General features: G+C 45.2%; 1 protein-coding gene and 1 long non-coding RNA gene across 3 annotated transcripts in view; both read left to right on the top strand.

Moving 5' to 3' along the window:
* zgc:153039 (uncharacterized protein LOC767698 homolog) overlaps positions 1-14,627 on the top strand; it is a 205,526-nt gene that overhangs the window by 119,146 nt on the left and 71,753 nt on the right. The window lies entirely within an intron of this gene.
* On the top strand, positions 1,756-13,998 carry LOC117508138. The gene is made up of 3 exons (XR_004559992.1): positions 1,756-1,770; positions 2,269-2,270; positions 13,756-13,998. It is a non-coding gene; the product is annotated as an uncharacterized LOC117508138 (long non-coding RNA).

The following is a 14,627-nucleotide window of genomic DNA, read 5'->3' as shown; positions in this document are numbered from 1 at the left end:
TCAAAAACCTGTTGGATTTGAATCACGTGTGCTTGCATGAGCCAACCTTGAACCTTCGTGTGCATGCGTGATTTTTTTTCACACCTGTCGGTTGCGTCATTTGCTTGTAAGCAGCCTTTGTGTGAGGATGGGTGGAGTCTCTCGTCGTTTTTCTTTGCAAGGAAATGGTGGAATGACTGTAGCAGCGCGATTGCATCAAATTTTGCCACAAACTGGGCAATAGCCAGGTGGAAACCATTCTGATTATTCAGATGGTTTTCGGTGACGATCCTCCGTTATCCAAGAAACTGCAGAAGAGGTGGACATCAGCACTTTTTCGGCACATTCCACTGTGAAAGAAGATTTTGCCATGAAAAGAGTGGCGGTGAAATTCATCGGCACGAAGCTGATGGCGCAGCAAAGGCGCCTCCATGTGCCGAAAAAGTGCTGATGTCTGTTGTATGGCTGGGGGGCCTGGCTGCCTTTTTGTTTCTGTCTTTTGTTTTTCCTTCCAGGTGGCTTGCATTTGGGACTGAGTGGCTGTGTTGCTGAGGTTATCAGGACCTCACCCTGATCACCTGCGGCTCATCAGGACTCACAGCTGAGGTGCATCTATATGGATTGGAACATGGTGGCATTTAAGACTGGAGTATACAGTGTGTATTTGCCAGAGACTCAACCTTGTGACCAGACGGGTGAGATCGTCGTCTCGGGAGCCATCTCATCATCAGTGGATGCAGAGAACGTCCAGGTTTGATGCACGGTCTGTGAAAGAGGAGGGGGTGAGGTCTCACGCTCGTCAGCACACTTCCTGAGGTACGTTAGATTTTGTGACTAACATTTATACAGTCAGTAAATGTGGTGTCCCTCACACCTTTATTATATTGAGCTGTATGTTAGTCATGTATCGGCTTCCACTGCAGTGGAGTTTTGTGAACTGGATGTTCCATGCCTGCAGGTTGGGAAGCTGATTAGTAATCAAGCCAGGAAGTGTTTGCTGTTTGTACACCTTTAAGTGTTCTCTCTGTGTGTAGAGTGTGGACTCACATAATGGTTCCTTCTTTCACAGACTCGGTTTGTTGCGGCCACCTGGGGGGTGTCGGCGGGGTCCTTGGGTCCGAACAGCTTCTGGCTCCGGACCGTTAGCGCTGCTGGGAGCGCTGCTGGGAGCGCACCACGCCAGACCGCACTTTCTTTTGTTATTTTTTGTATCACTGTTATGTATTAAATTCATTTAGCCTTTGTACCGTGCTCTGCTTATTTCATACTGGGTCCTTCAAACGCTGGTCGGTTCTCCGAGCTGCGTCCGACACATAACAGTAGTCTCTGGCCAAACATCACGGACCCAGCGGTAGCAGAGACGGTAACGCGCCAGGAAGGCGGCAGCAGACGTTCAGTAGTTATCCGGATCAGTTGCGGGTGCTCTCCGCCCAGATGGTGCGTGTTTGAGACCCATTGCTGAATACTGATTTGTGCTCTCTTGCAGCCGTGTTCCTGTGTTTGTGCCTTATCCGTGGGTCGTGGTGGAGTGTGACTGGCGACGGCTTCGCGTCACGCTCCGACCGGATAAGAGGTTTAAACGGGAGCTGCAAGAGTGTGTCTGTAATGGGTGCACGCGCACGGCGGAGCTCTGTGGCACGGGTCGCTGAGCTTCCTGTGTTACAGTTGTAGCCCTGTTTCCCCGGCTAAAGATAACTACTGCGTCTGTTGTATCAGGCGTTATTTAGTTGAGCACATTTTGGTTGTGTGTTGCACACAGCTGCGCACGGAGATGCAGCTCGTTTGTTTTCTGTCACCAAAGGGTTTTTTTTCATTTTTAGCACTTTGGCTCCCTCTTTTGGTGACTTAGTCACATTACCGTTAAGCTCTTAAGTTAGAACAGGTGTGTTCGATTTGTTTGAGCTTAACGGTATACGTCACTTATTTGTTTTGTGTTAGTTCATTTTGTGTGGGTGTTTTTTGAGTTGGTTTTTGTGTGGGATTTTATTTTTTGTTTTTCACTATTTAGTGTCTGGGGTCGTGACCCTGCAGTTCTGCCAAAAAAAAAAAAAAAAAAAAAAAAGGACCCGAGCAACCTTATGTCGGTCTGTTAGTCTTTCTTTTTATTTATTTTTTTTTTTCAGTTTCACCTCCTAGGGTTTGATGGGATGGTCCCCTGGGGGGTCATGGGGGGGGGGGGGGTATTTGGGTTGTTGTTTTTTCTTTCTTTTTTTTTGTTTTGTTTTTTGTTATGCCCTCTCTTCTCCTCTGACTCCAGCCGTGTGAGCCGTAGTGTCGGCGTTGCTGGAGTGGTGCAGTGTGGTTATGCTGGGCGTTTCCCAGGTAACCTCTGCACCTGGGGGGGGGGGGGGGTGTTTTCCCCCCAGTTTCCGCCCTCAGGGTTTGACTGTGGTGTCCTCTGGGGTGGAAAGGGCTGTGGGTCCATCTAGCCATAGACGGCCGGGGCTGGGTCCGTTGGTCGTGAGGGGAGGCGTCTCCTGGGGTTGACGAGTGGTCCTCTGGGAGGCGCTGGGAGTCCCCGTGGGTGACGTTGGATCCCAGAGGGACCTCGGCTGTGGTTATTACTCCTGGAGCTGGCGGGAAGTCCTCTGGGGGGTGTTGGTCCCTACATGTCGTTTGGGGGGGGGGGGGGGGGGGGTGTTTTAGCGCTTTTATTTGTAAGCTTAAGTTTGGGGTTTTTCTTTTCTCCTCATCCCGGGGTTTGATAGGACGGTCCCCTGGGGGGGGTGGTTTGGTTGTTTGTGTTTGTCTTTTTTGTTTTATGACTAATGACCGCACATGGTTGGATAAAGGCTGACCGCACAGGTTTAAGAACTCCTGGCCACACCTGTGCTAAGTGACTGACTGAAACAAAGGCAAGGATGCAGCCAGAGGAGAGGACATCAACCATTCTGTTGGAAGACGAATGCAGATGCGGTTTCCAGCCATGGTCCCTGGAGGGGGGTGTTTCTCCTGGGCCAGGTTTGTGTGGTCGCCGGGAGGCTTCCCGTGAGGGTGGGGAACTGTTGTATGGCTGGGGGGCCTGGCTGCCTTTTTGTTTCTGTCTTTTGTTTTTCCTTCCAGGTGGCTTGCATTTGGGACTGAGTGGCTGTGTTGCTGAGGTTATCAGGACCTCACCCTGATCACCTGCGGCTCGTCAGGACTCACAGCTGAGGTGCATCTATATGGATTGGAACATGGTGGCATTTAAGACTGGAGTATACAGTGTGTATTTGCCAGAGACTCGACCTTGTGACCAGACGGGTGACATCGTCGTCTCAGGAGCCATCTCATCATCAGTGGATGCAGAGAACGTCCAGGTTTGATGCACGGTCTGTGAAAGAGGAGGGGGTGAGGTCTCACGCTCGTCAGCACACTTCCTGAGGTACGTTAGATTTTGTGACTAACATTTATACAGTCAGTAAATGTGGTGTCCCTCACACCTTTATTATATTGAGCTGTATGTTAGTCATGTATCGGCTTCCACTGCAGTGGAGTTTTGTGAACTGGATGTTCCATGCCTGCAGGTTGGGAAGCTGATTAGTAATCAAGCCAGGAAGTGTTTGCTGTTTGTACACCTTTAAGTGTTCTCTCTGTGTGTAGAGTGTGGACTCACATAATGGTTCCTTCTTTCACAGACTCGGTTTGTTGCGGCCACCTGGGGGGTGTCGGCGGGGTCCTTGGGTCCGAACAGCTTCTGGCTCCGGACCGTTAGCGCTGCTGGGAGCGCACCACGCCAGACCGCACTTTCTTTTGTTATTTTTTGTATCACTGTTATGTATTAAATTCAGTTAGCCTTTGTACCGTGCTCTGCTTATTTCATACTGGGTCCTTCAAACGCTGGTCGGTTCTCCGAGCTGCGTCCGACACATAACAGATATCCACCTCTTCCGCAATTTCTCGGATAATCACACGACGGTCCCACATCACCACAGCGTTCACTTTGGAAATGATTGGGTCGTTTCAGCGTGTTGATGGCGATAGGAGCGCCGTGCGCCCTCCACCGTTGTGCGAACGTCTTTAAACCAGTTGTACCGCTCCTTAATCTGTGTGATGCCCAGAGGATCGTCACCGAAAGCCATCTGAATAATCCGAATGGTTTCCACCTGGCTATTGCCCGGTTTGTGGCAAAATTTGATGCAGTCATGCTGCTCCAGTCTTTCCGCCATTTCCTTGCAAAGAAAAAGCGATGAGAGACTACACCCATCCTCACACAAAGGCTGCTTACAAGCAAATGACGCAACCGACAGGCGTGAAAAAAATCACGCATGCGCACGAAGGTTCAAGGTTGGCTCGTGCAAGCACACGTGATTCAAATCCATCAGGTTTTTGAAAAAAATAAAAAGGTCGGATACTTTTCTAACAGACCTTGTGTGTGTGTGTGTGTGTATATATGTATATATATATATATATATATATATATATATATATATATATATATACGAGGTCTGTCAAAGTATCGTACCTTTTTATTTTTTCCAAAAACTATATGGATTTCATTCATATGTTTTTACGTAGGACAAGCTTGAACCCTTGTGCGCATGCGTGAGTTTTTCCACACCTGTCGGTGTCGTCATTTGCCCGTGAGCACGCCTTGTGGAAGGAGTGGTCCCGCCCCCTCGTCAGATTTTCATTGTCTGGAAATGGCGGAATGATTTGGACTTTTTTTCCATCAGAATTTTTTCAGAAGCTGTTAGAGACTGGCACCTGGAAACCATTTAAAAAATTTACCTGGCTTTCGGTGAAAATTTTACAGGCTTCACAGAGAATAAGGACTGTTACTACAGCTTTAAGGACGGCTTTAAGGACGCTCAGCGCGCCGCGCTCTGAGCTGCGACGACGAGGCAGAAAACGCCAGATCATTTCTAAGCTGATGGCTCTGTGGATACGAGACCGTTGTGTGCACTTTCTCTGGTTATCACAAGAGCTGGACATCAGCCATTTTCCGGCAGATTTCACTTTTAACAAGAGATTTTGTCATGGAAAGCTGCACGGAGGCTTCGTGCGTAACGACCGATTCGCTGTTTGAGCGAGACAAAGGACACCTCCGTTTCAGCGTGTCATGGGACAAGTTGGGACATGCCTATCTCGGCTTTCAATGCTTACCAGTCCAGTATCAGAGAAATTGTGGAGAGCTGGGCATGTCCTAACTTGTCCCATGACACGCCGAAAGGGAGGTGTTCCTTTGTCTCGCTCAAACAGCGAATCGATCATTACGCACGAAGCCTCCGCGCGGCTTTCCATGACAAAATCTCTTGTTAAAAGTGAAATCTGCCGGAAAATGGCTGATGTCCAGCTCTTGTGATAACCAGAGAAAGTGCACACGACGGTCTCGTATCCACAGAGCCATCAGCTTAGAAATGATCTGGCGTTTTCTGCCTCGTCATCGCAACTCGGAGCGCAGCGCGCCGTGCGCCATTGTGGGCCATCCTTAAAGCTGTAGTAACAGTCCTTAATCTCTGTGAAGCCCGTAAAATTTTCACCAAAAACCGAATCTTCGAAATGGTTTCCAGCTGGTTGTCTGGCAGAGCTCCTGAAAAAAATTTCATGGAACAAAGCGGCAGTAGCTCAGCTGTTTGCTGAGAATGAAAATCCGATGAGGGGGCGGGACCACTCCTTCCACAAGGCGTGCTCACAGGCGAATGACGTCACCGACAGGCGTGGAAAAACTCACGCATGCCCACGAGGGTTCAAGCTTGTCCTACGTAAAAACATATGAATGAAATCCATATAGTTTTTGAAAAAAAATAAAAAGGTACGATACTTTGACATACCTCGTATGTATGTGTGTGTGTATATATATATATATATATATATATATATATATATATATATATATATATATATATATATATATATATATATATATACAGTAGTGTTCAGAATAATAGTAGTGCTATGTGACTAAAAAGATTAATCCAGGTTTTGAGTATATTTCTTATTGTTACATGGGAAACAAGGTACCAGTAGATTCAATAGACTCTTACAAATCCAACAAAACCAATCATTCATGATATGCACACTCTTAAGGCTCTGAAATTGGGCTATTAGTAAAAAAAAGTAGAAAAGGGGGTGTTCACAATAATAGTAGCATCTGCTGTTGACGCTACAAACTCAAAACTATTATGTTCAAACTGTTTTTTTAGCAACCCTGTGAATCACTAAACTAGTATTTAGTTATATAACCACAGTTTTTCTTGATTTCTTCACATCTGCGAGGCATTAATTTTATTGGTTTTGGAACCATAATTTTGCTTGGTTACTAGTGTGCTTGGGGTCATTGTCTTGTTGAAACACCCATTTCAAGGGCATGTCCTCTTCAGCATAAGGCAACATGACCTCTTCAAGTATTTTGATATATCCAAACTGATCCATGATACCTGGTATGTGATATATAGGCCCAACACCATAGTAGGAGAAACATGCCCATATCATGATGCTTGCACCACCATGCTTCACTGACTTCACTGTGAACTGTGGCTTGAATTAAGAGTTTGGGGGTCGTCTCACAAACTGTCTGTGGCCCTTGGACCCAAAAAGAACAATTTTACTCTCATCAGTCCTCAAAATATTCCTCCATTTCTCTTTAGGCCAGTTGATGTGTTCTTTGGCAAATTGTAACCTCTTCTGCACGTCTTTTATTTAACAGAGGGAATTTGCGGTGGATGCTTGCAAATAAATTAGCTTCACACAGGCGTCTTCTAACTGTCACAGCACTTACAGGTAACTCCAGACTGTCTTGGTCATCCTGGAGCTGATCAGTGGGTGAGCCTTTGCCATTCTGGTTATTCTTCTATCCATTTTGATGTTTGTTTTCCGTTTTCTTCCACGCGTCTGTTTTTTTTATCCATTTTACAGCACTGGAGATCATTGTAGATGAACAGCCTATAATTTTTTGCACCTGCATATAAGTTTCCCCTCTCCAATCAACTTTTTAATCAACTATGCTGTTCTTCTGAACAATGGCTTGGACGTCCCATTTTCCTCAGGCTTTCAAAGAGAAAAGCATGTTCAATAGGTGCTGGCTTCATGCTTAAATAGGGGACACCTGATTCACACCTGTTTGTGCCACAAAATTGACAATTCACTGACTGAATGCCACACTACTATTATTGTGAACACCCCCTTTTCTACTTTTTTTTTTATTTTTTACTAATAGCCCAATTTCATAGCCTTAAGAGTGTGCACATCATGAATGCTTGATCTTGTTGGATTTGTGAGAATCTACTGAATCTGCTGGTACCTTGTTTCCCATGTAGCAATAAGAAATATACTCAAAACCTGGATTAATCTTTTTAGTCACATAGCACTATATTATTCTGAACACTACTATATATGGTGTCTATCTAGATACAGTGCATCCGGAAAGTATTCACGGTGCTTCACTTTTTCCACATTTTGTTATGTTGCAGCATTATTCCAAAATAGAAGAAATTAATTTTTTCCTCAAAATTCTATACATAATACCCAACAATGACAATTATGAAACAAGTTTTTTCGTTTGAAATTTTTGCAAATTTATACAGTGAGGCAAATAAATGTTTGATACACTGTCAATTTTGCAGGTTTTCCCACCAACAAAGAATGGAGAGGTCTGTAATTTTTAATCGTAAGTACACTTCAACTGTGAGAGACAGAATCTAAAAAAAATTCAGAAAATCACATTGTATGATTTTTAAATAATTAATTTGCATTTTATTGCATGAAATAAGTATTTGGTCACCTTCTAACCAGCAAGAATTCTGGCTCTCACAAACCTGTTAGTTTTTCTTTAAGAAGCCCTCCTATTATGCACTCTTTACCTGTATTAATTGCACCTGCTTGAACTCGTTACCTGCATAAAAGACACTTGTCCACATAATCAATTACACTCCAACCTGTCCACCATGGCCAAGACCAAAGTGCTGTCTAAGGACACCAGGGACAAAATTGTACACCTGCACAAGGCTGGGATGGGCTACAGGACAACAGGCAAGCAGCTTGGTGAGAAAGCAACAAGTGTTGGCATAATTATTAGGAGATGGAAGAAACACAAGATGACTGTCAATCTCACTTGGTCTGGGATTCCATGCAAGATCTCACTTTGTGGGGTAAGGATGATTTGGAGAAAGCTCAGAACTACACAGGAGGACCTGGTCAAGGACCTGAAGAGAGCTGGGACCACAGTCACAAAGATTACACTAGTAACACACTGCGCCATCTTGGTTTAAAATCCTACAGGGCACGCAAGATCCCCCTGCTCAAGCCCGCACATGTCCAGGCCGTTTGATGTTCACCATTGACCATCTGGATGATCCAGACTAGGCATGGGAGAAGGTCATGTGGTCAGATGAAACCAAAATAGAGCTTTTTGGTATCTACTCCACTTGCCGTGTTTGAAGGATGAGAACAACCGCAAGAACACCGTACCAACCGTGAAGCACTGGGGGTGGAAGCATCAATTTTGGGGGTGCTTTTCTGCAAAGGGGACAGGACGACTGCACCGTATTGAAGGGTGGATGGATGGTGTCATGTATTGTGACAACCTCCTTCCCTCAGTAAGAGCATTGAAGGTGGGTTGTGGCTGGGTCTGTCAGCATGACAGTCACCCTAAACACACAGCCAGGACAACTAAGGAGTGGCTCTGTAAGAAGCATTTACAGGTCCTGGAGTGGCGTAGCCAGTCTCCAGACCTGAACCAATAGAAAATCTTTGGATGGAGCTGAAGCTCCAAACCTGAAAGATCTGGAGAAGATCTGTATGGAGGAGTGGACCAAAATCACTGTTGCAGTGTGCAAACTTGGTCAAGAACTACAGGAAACATCTGACCTCTGTAACCGCAAACAAAGGTTTCTGTACCAAATATTATGGTCTGTTTTTCTATTGTATCAAATACTTATTTCATGCAATAAAATGCAGATTAATTATTTATAAAATCATACAATGTACTTGGAGCGTGAGATTGGCCGGTGAATCGGCGCAGCAGGGGCGGTATTGCATTCACTCTACCGTACTGTTGTGATGAAAAGAGAGCTGACCCAAAAGGCGAAGCTCTCGATCTACTGTTTAATCTTCGTTCCTACTCTCACCTATGGTCATGAGTGTTGGGTCATGGCCGAAATAACTAGATTGTGGGTACAAACGGCCAAAATGGGCTTCCTCAGGATGGTGGCTGGTGTCTCCCTTAGAGATATGGTGAGAAGTTCGGTCATCCGTGGGAGGCTCAGAGTAGAGTCACTGCTCCTTCGCGTTGAAAGGGTGTTCCAAGCATGTCCATCTGGGAGGAGGCCCTTGGGAAGACCCAGGAGTAGGTGGAGAGATTATATCTCCACACTAGCCTGAGAACGCCTTGGAATCCCCCAGTCAGAGGTGGTCAATGTGGCATGGGAATGTGAAGTCTGGTATCCCCTGCTGGAGCTGTTGCCTACGCGACATTAACCCGGAAAAGCGGTTGAAGATGAGTATGAGTGAGTACAATGTGATTTTCTGATTTTTTTTTATTTTTTTTTGAAGTGTGGAGTTTGAAGTGTACCTACGATAAAAATTACAGTCCTCTCCATTCTTTGTTGGTGGGAAAGCTTGCAAAATTGACAGTGGATCAAATACGTTTTGGCCTCACTGTGTATATAAAAAAACAAAAAAATCACATGTGCATAAGTATTCGCAGCCTTTGACATGAAGCTCAAAATTGAGCTCAGGTGCCTTCTGTTTCCACTGATCATCCTTGATATGTTTCTACAGCTTAACTGCAGTCCACCTGGGGTAATTCAGTTGATTGGACATGATTTGGAAAGACACACACCTGTCTACATATAAGGTCCCACAGTTCACAGTGCATGTCAGAGCACAAACCAAGCATGGAGTCAAAGGAATGATCTGTGGACCTCTGAAACAGGATTGTCTCAAGGCGCAAATCTGGGGAAGGCACAGAAATATTTCTGTTGCTTTGAAGGTCCCAGTGAGCACAGTGGCCTCCATCATCTCTAAATGGATGACGTTCGGATCCACCAAGACTCTTCCTAGAGCTGGCCGCCTGTCTAAACTGAGTGGTCGGGGACGAAGGGGCTTAGTCAGGGAGGTGACCAAGAACCTGATGGTCAGTCTGAGTTCCAGCATTCCTCTGTGGAGAGAGGAGAAACTTCCAGAATGGCAACCATCTCTGCAGCAGTCCACCAATATGGACTGTATGATAGAGTGGCCAGACGGAACCCACTCCTTATTAAAAGGCACATGTCAGCTCACCTGGAGTTTGCCAAAAGGCAGCTGAAGGACTCTCATACCATGAGAAACAAAATTCTCTGGTCTGATGAAACAAAGATTGAACTGTTTGGTGTGAATGCCAGCCATCATGTTTGGAGGAAACCAAGCACCATTGTTACTTTGAGGCATAGCGGTGGCAGTATGATGCTGTGGGGATGTTTTTCAGCAGCAGGAACTGGGAGACTAGTCAGGATTGAGGAAAAGATGAACACAGCAATGTACAGAGACTTCCTGGATGAAAACCTGCTCCAGAGCACTCTTGACCTCAGATTGGTGTGGCAGTTAATTTTTCAGCAGGCAATGACCCTAAACACACAGACAAGATATCAAAGGAGTAGCTTCAGGATAACTCTGTGAATGCCCTTGAGTGGCCCAGCCAGAGCCCAGACCTGAATCCGATTGAACATCTGTGGAGAGATCTGAAAATGGCTGTGCACTGAAGCTCCCCGTCCAACCTGATGGAGCTTGAGAGGTGCTGCAAAGAGGAATGGGCATAACTGTCCAAAGATAGGTGCACCAACCTTGTAACATCTTATTCAAGAAGACACGAGGATGTAATTGCTGCCAAAGGTGCATCAACAAAGTATTGAGCAAAGGGTGTGAATACTGGGTGTGAAGTATGTGTGATTTCTTAGTTTTTTATTTTTAAAAAATTGCAACAAAAATTTTTTTCCATGTTGTCATTATGGGGTGTTGTGAGTAGAATTTTGATGGAAAAAACTTTCCGGGTGCACTGTACATGACCTATGATATGATTTGATATGATAGATATGATAGAGCATATCTCACCCGTGTTGGCCTCTCTTCATTGGCTTCCTGTTAATTCTAGAATAGAATTTAAAATTCTTCTTCTTACTTATAAGGTTTTGAATAATCAGGTCCCATCTTATCTTAGGGACCTCGTAGTACCATATTACCCCATTAGAGCGCTTCACTCTCAGACTGCGGGCTTACTTGTAGTTCCTAGGGTTTGTAAGAGTAGAATGGGAGGCAGAGCCTTCAGCTTTCAGGCTCCTCTCCTGTGGAACCAGCTCCCAATTCAGATCAGGGAGACAGATACCCTCTCTACTTTTAAGATTAGGCTTAAAACTTTCCTTTTCGCTAAGGCTTATAGTTAGGGCTGGATCGGGTGACCCTGGACCATCCCTTGGTTATGTTGCTTTAGACGTAGACTGTGGGGGGGTTCCCATGATGCACTGTTTCTTTCTTTTTTTGCTCCGTATGCATCACTCTGCATTTAATCATTAGTGATCGATCTCTGCCCCCCTTCTCGGCATGTCTTTTTCCTGGTTCTTTCCCTCAGCCCCAACCAGTCTCAGCAGAAGACTGCCCCTCCCTGAGCCTGGTTCTGCTGGAGGTTTCTTCCTGTTAAAAGGGAGTTTTTCCTTCCCACTGTGGCCAAGTGCTTGCTCATAGGGGGTCGTTTTGACCGTTGGGGTTTTTCATGGTTATTGTATGGCCTTGCCTTGCAATATGGAGCGCCTTGGGGCAACTGTTTGTTGTGATTTGGCGCTATATAAGAAAAAAGTTGATTGATTGATTGATTGATTTAGAAACAATCCTTTTTATTATTGAACAATGCAATACAATCGGATACATTCCTTTGTTTAATGTAGACATTCATGTCCCATGAAATATCAGAATAACCTAACTGTGACTTTGCTTACCTTCAAATACATATTTCATGAAAAACCAGGGACATTCTTCAGGTTTTTCTTGCTGTGGAAAAAACCATCAGCACTCCCTTTGTTCACATTTTGTTCACCACTAGGGGCAGCAGCACATACTGTACCACACAGCCCTGTATCGAAGCACCCATGAACATAGCTTCTGTGAGCATAGCATAAAGAGCATAGCATAGCTTACTCTTTGACTCAGTATGAGGGTGTCAACAAATGTGAATAAGGTTCAAACGGGTGTGTTTGTCCATTATACCGCCTACCACCATCAGGTATGTTGATTTTATTTTTATTTCCTAAAATTTACTGCCATGTGATCAGCCTCTCAAGAGCCTCCCACCAGCTTTTGAACTTTTATGAGAGTTTGAAGACGCCATTAGGGCAGTGAAACAACCTGGATGCAGCTGATTTATAACGTTAAAACTGAGCCATCATTCAGTTCATGATACATTCAGATGGATTCAGGGGTGGGTCTGTCAATGTACAGTAGTCTTATTTATTATAATAAAATCGATTTATCGATACGTTTTGTTTAATTGCTATACCCCTACTTCTCACCATAAATTTACACAGAAATTTTGGAATACATTCTCATTTCAGAGAACATGGTAGCACGCAGTATTCATAATGGACTCATCATTTTCCCTCCTCTATGAAAAATTACAAGCCAATGCAAAGTCAAAAAGGGAGGATGTGGGAGGTGCTCCGGGAGTATGGGATCCGGGGTCCTTTGCTAAGGGCTATCCGGTCCCTGTAAGACCGCAACAGGAGCTTGGTTCGCATTGCCGGTAGTAAGTCAAACCTGTTTCCAGTGCACGTTGGCCTCCGCCAGGGCTGCCCTTTGTCACCGGTTCTGTTCATTATCTTTATGGACAAAATTTCTAGACGCAGCCAGGGTGTAGAGGGGGTCTGGTTTGGGAACCACAGAATCTCGTCTCTGCTGTTTGCGGACGATGTGGTTCTGTTGGCTTCGTCAAATCAGGACCATCAGCGTTCACTGGGGTGGTTTGCAGCCGAGTGTGAAGCGTCCAGGATGAAAATCAGCACCTCCAAATCCGAGGCCATGGTTCTTGACCGGAAAAAGGTGCTTTGCCCTCTTCAGGTCGGTGGAGTGTCCTTGCCTCAAGTGGAGGAGTTTAAGTATCTTGGGGTCTTGTTCACGAGTGAGGGACAGATGGAGCATGAGATCGATAGACGGATCGGTGCAGCATCTGCAGTCCTGCGGTCGCTGTATCGGACCGTCGTGGTGAAGAGAGAGCTGAGTAGGGGGGCAAAGCTCTCGATTTACCGATCGATCTACGTTCCGATCCTCACCTATGGTCATGAGATTTGGCTCATGTCCGAAAGGACGAGATCGCGAGTATAAGCGGCCGAGATGAGTTTCCTCCGCAGGGTGGCTGGGCGCTCCCTTAGAGATAGGGTGAGGAGCTCGGAGTCGAGCCGCTGCTCCTCCACGTTGAAAGGAGCCAGTTGAGGTGGCTTGGGCATCTTTTCTGGATGCCCCCTGGACGCCTCGCTGGAGAGGTGTTCCGTGCACGTCCCATCGGGTAGAGGTCCTGGGGAAGACCCAGGACATGCTGGAGGGACTATGTCTCTCAGCTGGCTTGGGAACGTCTTGGGGTTCCCCCGGAGGAGCTGGGGGAAGTGTGTATGGATCAGGAGGTCTGGGCGGCTTTGCTTGAGCTGCTGCCCCCACGACCCGACTCCGGATAAAGCGGAAGAAAATGGATGGATGGATGTTGCTATTGTTTATTTATATCATTTAATTAATTATTTATTTCACTATGTGTTATTGTTGGCAATATTATTCTAATACATTGATGCCAATAAAGCAAATTGAATTTGAGAGAAAGTGAGAGAGAGACTGACCTTCTCAAAGGTTGTATCATATTTCTTTTCCATCATTGTGGTGAAGTGAGATCGGTTTGGTAGGTAGTTATCGTGGTATTCTGGGTTGAACTGCTTGATCATCTCTTTGAAACCTTAATCGCCAACCATGGACAAGGGTTTCACGTCAGTCAACAACATGTTCAAGATTGCTTCAGTCAGGATATTTGCTTGCCGAGGTTTGCATGTTGTTGGCTTGGTAACAAAGTCATCCATTGAAGAGGAACATATTTTTTTAGCAGTATAACGTAGTGTTATAAAACATTAGTGTCATCACATTTCCTATTCAAACATAGCATTGCTGTTATAATGTTACAGCAAATACATAACGTGTGCTAAGGCTAATGAAATCATAATTAATGTTAACGTTTACAGGTATCAATATAAGTAACTAGCTCAGTATAGACGTTAATGTTAGTGGCTAACTTGCCAATTAGCTTACCAAGACGACTGTCCCTCTTTGTCAGCATCTGAATCAGCCACGTGCTTCCTTCTCAGATGCTCCTGCATTGCTGTTGTACAGCCGTAGAAGGCAAGTTCTGCCTTGCAGATTTCACATTGCACAGTTTTCTCTTTAACTTGGTTAAAATGCTCCCAAATGTTTGAGCTCTGTTACCAGTTAGCCATGATACTTTTTGGGCATAACTTGTCTGGTTACATCATGGCTGATCCTGATTACCACTACCTGTGCATGGGCGTAAAGAACAGAAAAGCAGCAGAAAGTACAGTGGCAGTTTTGAGAGAAAACAAAGCTTAAAAAATAAACGATGACGTTGATTATTAAATTAGTCGCTGACTATTTTGATAGTTGACATAATCATGTCTAGTTGACTAATTGTGGCAGCCCTGTTATGCCACTAACTC

Source organism: Thalassophryne amazonica, chromosome 4 (genome assembly GCF_902500255.1).
Source record: "Thalassophryne amazonica chromosome 4, fThaAma1.1, whole genome shotgun sequence".
In the NCBI taxonomy this organism is placed as follows: Eukaryota; Metazoa; Chordata; class Actinopteri; order Batrachoidiformes; family Batrachoididae; genus Thalassophryne; species Thalassophryne amazonica.
The sequence above is the reverse complement of the archived record's forward strand: the minus strand, read 5'-3'. Positions and strand labels throughout refer to the sequence as shown.